At 43.8% G+C, this 8648-nt stretch overlaps 1 protein-coding gene across 1 annotated transcript in view; it reads right to left on the bottom strand.

The window, feature by feature from the left end:
* Nucleotides 1-7600, bottom strand: part of LOC119576424 (unconventional myosin-XV-like) — a 25324-nt gene extending 17724 nt beyond the window's left edge. The window contains 1 exon segment of the mRNA XM_037924129.1: nucleotides 7499-7600. The gene's annotated coding sequence lies outside the window, so the exon portion shown is untranslated.
* Nucleotides 7601-8648: the final 1048 nt, after the last annotated feature.

The raw sequence follows: 8648 nt of genomic DNA on the forward strand, positions 1-8648 counted from the left end.
GAGAGAAGGAGAGAGGAGAGGGAGGGAAGGAGGAAAGAAAAGAGAGAGGGGAGACGGAGAGAGGAAAGAGAGAAAGAGAGGAAGAGAGGAAGAGGGAGGAGGGAGAGAGAAAGAGAGAAAGAGAGGGAGAGAGAGAGAGAGAGAGAGGGAGAGAGAGAGAAGAGGAGAAGAGAGAGAGAGAGAGAGAGAGAGGGGAGATGAAAAGAGAGAGAGGAGATAGAGAAGAGAGAGAGCGAGAGAGAGAGAGAGAGAGAGAGAGAGAGAGAGAGAGAGAGAGAGAGAGAGAGAGAGAGAGAGAAAGAGAGAGAGAATCTCATTTAATTCACTCAAGTATTTCCCGCCATTTTTTTTTTAATTCTTTCCTTTCCCAGCTTCATTTCGGCGGGAGTTCGAGCAATGACTTTAGCAATAAAAAAAAAAAAAATTATATTTTATTGCACACTCAGCTTGTCAATTACGTGCTCAACGTCCACCGAAATTGCAAGTGACAGGCGACTAGAAAAATGTCAAAGCTGAAGCCAAGTCGAAAAGGAAAGTCGAGGCCAACGGAGCGAGAAAATACTCGCAAATTCGTTATCTGTCTGTCTGTCTGTCTGTCTGTCAATGCCTAGCTGTTTATCTTCCTCTATGTCTATCTGCATGTACGAGTGTCTACCTGTATGCACGCTTATCTGTCTGTTTATTTTCCTCTATGTCTATCTGCATGTACGAGTGTCTACCTGTATGCACGCTTATCTGTCTGTTTATTTTCCTCTATGTCTACCTGCATGTACGCTTATCTGTCTGTTTATGTGCATGTCTATCTGTATGTACGAGTGTCTGTACACATGTCTGCCGGTATGTTTCCCTGTATGTACGTCTGTCTGTCTGTCTCTGTCAGTCAATGCCTAGCTGTTTATTTACCTCTATGTCCATGTGTATGTGCGAGTGTCTGCCTGCGCATGTACGCATTGTCTGTCTGTCTGTCTGTCTTACTCTATGTCTATGTGTATGTACGATTGTCTGGCTGTATGTACACATGTATGCCGGTATGTCTGCCTGTATGTACGCATGACTATTTGTCTGTCTGTCTATCTATGCTTATCTATCCTCCTATATGTCTATCTGTGTCTATCACCAACGCAATTTTCCTTTTTTCTTTTCTTTTCTATTCTATTTTTTTTTCTATTATCATCCTTCTATTATTATTATTATTATCATTATTATTATTGGCTATTAGTATTCTTTTTCTTTATGAATATTTTTTTCTATTATCATCACATTCCTATCATCCTTTTTCATCATTAACTTTATCATTATTTCCATTTATTACTATCGTTATTATTATTACTATTATCATCATCATTATTATTACCATCTTTACCAAGATTTCCGAAACCCAGCATCCGAGAACGAGCCTTTCCATCCGAAGCTCCGAAACCGCAAGGGTCCGAAACCGCGAGACGTCCCTTTACTATTCGCACAACAAGGCCGAGGAGAGGAGAGAGAGAGAGGAAGGCGAGTTGTCCGAATAAGAAACAGCGCCTTTCACTCCCACGGGGAAGTAATCATTAACCTTGATTAAAATAAAAAAAGAAAAGAAAAAGAAAAGAAAATGCCATTATGCTATATCAAATTTATTTACAGTCAACTGCAATCATATCTCGAAGAAAAAAAAAAGTACTTTCATTGACCGCAAGCGAATGACAAATCAAGTTATTTTTAAGCTGACATACAAGACTTTTCAATTGATTAAATTGTTGGGAATATAAACGATATATATATATATATATATATATATATATATATATATATATATATATATATATATATATATATTATTTCGACGACTAAGCGTATAACTAAAACAGCAACAACAATCTCAGTTATCAAAATGCACTTAAAAAAAAATAAATAAATAAAATAAAATAAACACATGAAAAATAACAAATCATAATAATAACAATAACAATAATAACAACAACGATAATGATAATAATAATAATAACAAATAAAAAGAGAAAACCGACCCGGAGAAAACGAATTACTGAACCGCCCCCCTCCCCCTCCCCCCCACGCCCACCCACACCCTTTTCCTCAGACAGAAAAAACAAATAACCCAACCACGTGTGACGCAACGCACGGACGAACACACGAACACGTACACGAACACGAACACACACGCGGATGCACGCACGCACGCACGCACTCCTCTCTCTCTCTCTCTCTCTCTCTCTCTCTCTCTCTCTCTCTCTCTCTCTCTCTCTCTCTCACACACACACACACACACACACACACACACACACACACACGCACATACAAAAATACACACAGACACACACACCTGCTAATATTTAGAGAAATTCCTCTCTGAAGGTTAGCCCTCAGGCATCGATCTCGGAAAAGCGTGAAGAAACTATATTCCTAATTTTTTCAAAGATATCAAGCATTATTCAAAGTTGCTGCTTCGGATAATTCATGGATTTGGATTAGATGGACAGGACTGGCTTAATCCCGGGTATATATATCCTTTCCTGGATAATGTATTGTAGTTTCAAATACCTCGGATAATCATGGATAATACCACAGGGAAAATTATGAGAAACGCAAGGATATACTCTACCCAAAGCATATTAACAAACACAAGGATATTACCAAAGCATATTAACAAACACAAGGATACACTTTATCCAAAGCATATCCAGAAACGCAAGGATATACTCTACCCAAAAGCACATTAACGAACAGAAGAAGGATAAAATCTACCCAAAGCCTATCAAAGGAAACACGAGGATAATATAACGCGTTTCTTGTTCAAACTAATCAGCCAGGATAATCCAGGATGAAAGTAAGGGATTGGGGTGTAAATCAAGCTGCACCAAACTGGATTAATTCGGTCGACCAATCTTAATCCTAAATTGGATAGCGAGGCCTTGCGAGAGAGGGGGAGGAGGGGAAAGAGGGAGAAAGTGGAAATGGGGGGAGGAGGGGGAGGAGGGAGAAAGTGGAAATGGGGCGAATATAGAATTAATATAAATTAATAAAAAAATAGTATAATTGATAAAAAATGGGGGAATATAAAATTTTATAATAAAGTAAATGAAATAATAATAATAATAAATTAAGGTCGCGTAATGAAGACGAAGATGAAGAGGAGTGGAAATACGGAGGAAGAGAGGAAGAGAGGGGAGAGGGGAGAGAGAGAGAGAGAGAGAGAGAGAGAGAGAGAGAGAGAGAGAGAGAGAGAGAGAGAGAGAGAGAGAGAGAGAAATAGAGAGAGCAAGAGAAATAGAGAGAAAGACGAAGAAAATGCATTAAAGAAAGCAAGATGCATAAAACCAATCACAGATCACACACAAACACGAGCCAAAGCAAACGACAGCAAAATAGCCAGCGGAAAGAGGAGGGGAAAAGGGAAGTCATTTATACACGAAATCGGAACAGGTCTTTTTCCTCATAACAAAGTGACCAGCGATCCGGACAACGGAAGTAGTAGTGCCTACGACCCCTCCCTTCCTGCCTCCCCCCCCCCCCTTCTCCCATGCCTCTCTCCTCTTCTCCCCTTCCCCTCTCCTCTCTTCTCCCATCTTCCCTCTTCTCCCCTTCCCCTCTCCTCTCTTCCCCCTTCCCCCTCTCCCTCTCCTCTTATCCCCCTCCCTCCCTCCTCTCCTCTCCTTTCCCCTCTTCTCCCCTTCCCCTCTCCTCTCTTCTCAGAAAAAAGAAAAAAAAAAAGAATAAGGAAAGAGAAACATAAAAGAAATCAAATGAGAAAAACAAGAGAAATAAAAGGAGAAATACAGGAGAAACAAAAGGAGAATTAAATCATAAGCTATAAAAAAACAGAGAAATATAAAAAAAAAGAGAAAGAAAAAGAAAAAAAAAAAAAAAACAGAAGAGAAACATACATAGAAATAAATCACGAGCCACCCACACGCCACACCTGTTCGAACCCCCAAGACAGCTGCTTCGAACCGGGTCGGAACAGCTGAACCCTCACCAGCTTATTCGCACCTCACCCAGCATGCTTATTCGCACTGCAATTGCCCCATTTCCGTGAACACATATCCACGTGTCCGATTAAGCGCACCAGTTAATTTGAATACCTGACCCCTTTTCCCCATTAACACTGATTACACTAATTGACTTCCTTGTAATTAACGGGATGAGGAACTGCGATAAGTAGAGTGTAGAGAGATAGAGAAGTGTATGGATAGAGATAGATAACGGGGCTGTTAGAGGAAAAAATATATAAACAGATAGATATGTAGATACAAGCTATGCGACCAATAGATCTATATCTACATCTACCCTGTAATCTACCTATCTATACCAATCTACCCATCTAATTTCTATATACTTATCTATCTATCCATCTATCTACCTACCAAGAAAGCTAGTGAAAAAAACCCAGACGAAACGCAAACAAACAAATAAATAAATAAAAAGTGAAACAAAAAAAGAGAAGGAAAAAAAAACGCAAAAACAAAAAGACAAGAAGTGAAAAAGAGAAAAAAAAGGGAAACCCAAAAGCAAAAAGACAAGGAAAGGGAACAGCCAAACGCAAAAGAAACGGGGAGACAGAGCAACGGCAACAGAACAACAGGACCCCAACAGCAAACGGGCTTTTTCACAACTGTTGCGTCTAACTCGCCCGGCTGTTTACATCCTCGCTCACGTTTTCATTAAGTTCCCTGACGCAAAAAAAGGGGAGAAGGGGAGAGGGGAAGAGAAGGAGGGAGGAGGGACGAAGGAGGGTGGAGGACGAAGGAGGGAGGGAGGGAGGGAGGGAGGGAGAGGGGAAGAGGAGGAGGAGGAGGAGGAGGAGGAGGAGGAGGAGGAGGAGGAGGAGGAGGAGGAGGAGGAGGAGGAGGAGGGAGGGAGGGAGGGAGGGAGGAGGAGGAGGAGGAGGAGGGAGGGAGGAGGAGGAGGAGGAGGAGGGAGGGAGAGAGGAGACAGAGAGAGAGAGGAGAGACAGAGAGAAACAGCTAGAGAGAGACAGACTGAAAGAAGCAAATATATATAGAGAAAAAGAGGAGGAAGAAAAGGAGAGAGAGAGAGAGAGAGAGAGAGAGAGAGAGAGAGGAGAGAGAGGAGAGAGAGAGAGAGGAGAGAAGAGGAAGAGAGGAAAGACAGAGAGAGAGAGAGAAAGACAGAGAGAGAGAGAGAAAGACAGAGAGAGAGAGAGAAAGACAGAGAGAGAGAGAGAGAGAGAGAGAGAGAGAGAGACACGAAACGCACAAGCCAAGCAAATCAAGCAATGAAAAGCAAAAAGAAAAAGAAAACAAAACGAGCGAAGCTTAGAAATCGACGTGTCAGGGAGAACCACACGAGACCAGGTCCCCCCCCCACCCCCACCCCGTGTCGAGCACGCGTTGCAATGTCAACAAAAGATAAACACGCGGGCCTTCGTGTTGCAAGGGAGGGAAGGTCAAGCAATTGCAATCTCGAATAAAGGAAAAAAACGAGTTGTTGGATATTACCCTCCGATCCTGATTTTTTTTTAACTGCTCGAGAAGAGAAATCGAAAAAAAAAAAACAAAGAATTTTTTTTTTTTTTTATTGTAAGAGACGGAAAGACGAGATTTTTTTTTCTTTTAATATTACGAAAAGAGATGGGGAAATACGAACGAAAGATTAAGCACATCAGCAATTACATAAGCGCGGACGAACTCGATTATCAAAATTGGCACAGGAGGTCAACCAAAGATTTGACCTCCAGCGGCGGGTTAACCAAGAAATTGAAATATACTAAATACTGAAAGATAGACAGAGAAATAGATGAATGAAGAGAGAGAGAGAGAGAGAGAGAGAGAGAGAGAGAGAGAGAGAGAGAGAGGAGAGACAGAGAGAGAGAGAAAGAGAGAGAGAGAGAGAAGACAGAGAGAGAGAGAGAGAGAGAGAGAGAGGAGAGAGGAGAGAGAGAGAGAGAGAGAGCGAGAGAGAGAGAGAGGAGAGAGAGAGAGAGAGAGGGGGACAGAGAGAGAGAGAGGGGGACAGAGAGAGAGAGAGAGGGGACAGAGAGAAAGAGAGAGAGAAAGAGAGAGAGAAGAGAGAGAGAAAGAGAGAGAGAAAGAGAGGGAGAGAGGGAGAGAGAGGGAGAGAGAGGAAGAGAGAGGGAGAGAGAGGGAGAGAGTGGGAAAATGACATTGAAAATAAGCGCAAAAATGACAAAAAGTCATAAGAAAAAAAAGGGTGTAAAGAAATCAAATTCTGACATTTTAATTGGTGAGATTACGAGATAGGCAAAGATGGTGTGATATTGCAAGAGATGCAGCAACATGAACATAAAAAGGAGAAGAGGAGGAGGAGGAGGAGGAGGAGGAGGAGGAGGAGGAGGAGGCGGTGAATGAAGAAGAGGAGGGGGATTAGGAGGAGGAAAAAGAGAGGCGGATAAGGAGGAGGAGGAGGTAGATGAGGGAGAGCAGGAGGAAAAAGGAAGACGACGAGGGAGAAATAGGAATAACAAGAAGCTGAATAATTAGAAAAAAAACGAGGTCGAACCCCAAAGTGGGCGGCGCCTCGGATATGACGACGTAGGGAGAGTGGGCGTGGTCAACCCATCAAGCGTGGGAGGACGAGAGCGAGAATCCCCACCAAATCCCCACCAAATCCCCACCAAACCCCCACCAAATCCCCACCAAACCCGTCCCGCGTTCATATCATCAGCTAAGACTCCGTTATCCGCCAAATACCGTGTTATTAGGGAGATGCTGGGAACCGATGCTGCCATGCCGTTCATGGCTCGGGAAGTTGCTCGGAAGTTTGGGAAGCTCACGGCAGGAAGGATGGAGGGATGGTTACTGGAAGTTAGGGAGGGAGGGAGGGAGGGAGGGAGGGAGGGAGGGAAGGAGGGAGGGATGGGAGGGATTAGGGAGGGAGGGAAGGAGGGTGGAAGGGAGGGAGGGAAGGAGGAGGGAGGGAGGGAGGGAGAGGGAAGGAAGGAGAGAGAGGGGGAGGGAGGAGAGAGAGAGAGAGAGAGATAAAGAGAGAGAAAAAATAAGAAAGAGAATATGAAAAAAGAGAGAAACAAAGATTTAAAAAAATAAAATAAAAAATAATAATACATAAGAGAAATATAGATGAAATACGGGACAGAAGAGAATATCACATCACATAACACAATGAAAATCTGATAACACAAGACAAAAGATGCAAAATATAAACACCACAGTAAGGAACATGCAACACTTTTCCAGAAAAAAAAAAACACAGCTGACACAAAGGCAGCGCAAATTTAAATCACATTTCTTTCTGTTCTTCCCCAAAAAAGATGATAACTCGCACACAACTCCCATTTCGCTTTCAAAAACAAAAACAAAAAACAAAAACAAAAACAAAAAAACTATACAAATCTTCCAACGAAATCCACAATCACAATACCCACCCCCCAAAAAAAAAATAATAATAAATAAATAAATAAATTAAATAAATAAATAAATGATAAATTAATCATAATAATAATAAATAAATACATAAAAAAAACAATCACAAAACACAACAATCAAAACACGCCACACACAATCTCGCTGGCCGTAGTCACCACACAAACTCGATTATCACTGCGGTGCGTTTCCCTCTCCGGCGCAAAACACGACCTCCCCGTCACACATCCAGGCGCACACTGGCGACCGAGGGAGGAGAGGAGCGGGAGGAGGGGAGGGTGAAGGGGAGGGTGAAGGGGAGGGAGGGGGGGAGGGGGGGGAGGAGGAGAGGGAGGGTGAGGGAGGAGGAGTGGGAGGGTGAGGGAGGAGGAGAGGAAGAGAAGGGAGGAGAGGAGAAGGAAGAGGAGAGGAGGAGAAGGGAGAAGAGGAGGAGTGGGAAGGGAGGAGAGGAGAAGAAAGAGGAGAGGAGAGGGGGTGAGAAGAGGAGGAGGAGGAGAGAAGGAGAGGGGGCGGGTAGGAGGAGGGGTCAGGGGAGGGGGAGGGGAGGGCATGTAACAGGTGGCCGGCCAGTGAGGTGGAGGAGGGGGATAGGGGGGGGAGGCAGGAGGAAAGGGAAAACGGAGATATAGGAAGGAAGGAAGGAAGGAAGGAAGGAAGGAAGGAAGAGATGGTGGTTATGATGATAATGAAGGAGATGACGAATTAGAGAAAGAGGGGTAGGTAGATAAAAAAAAAAAAGACAAATAGAAATAGACAGACAGACAGATAGAGAACGAGAGAGAAGAAAAAAAACGAGAAAGAAAAAGAAAGAAAATAAAAAAGAAATAGAAAGACAGGACACAAGAACATCACAAATATTACCCAAAAGGAATTACAAAAAATTTTTTGCCTCATCCCCCCTCCTCATCCCATCCCCCCCCCCTTCCTCATCCCCCCATCATCCCATTTCCCACCCCCCACCAACACCACCCCCACACCCCCACCACCACCACCATCATCATCATCGTCGTCTTTGTCATTCCAATCTTCACTGTTTATGAGACGAAAACATCGAGCATCTTCGGAATTTCTCTTCTCGACGTTCGTGGCCTTGGGTTTTGCTTAGGAGGAGGAGGAGGAGGAGGAGGAGGAGGGAGAGGAGGAGGGGAGGAGGAGGGGGAGAGGAGGGGGAGGAGGAGGAAGGAGGAGGAGGAGAAGAAGAGGGGAGGGGGGAGGGAGGAGGAGGAGAGGAGGAGGAGGAGGGGAGAGGAGGAGGAGGAGGAGGAGGAGGAGGAGGAGGGGGAGGAG

This window comes from Penaeus monodon, chromosome 8, assembly GCF_015228065.2.
Source record: "Penaeus monodon isolate SGIC_2016 chromosome 8, NSTDA_Pmon_1, whole genome shotgun sequence".
NCBI lineage: Eukaryota > Metazoa > Arthropoda > Malacostraca > Decapoda > Penaeidae > Penaeus > Penaeus monodon.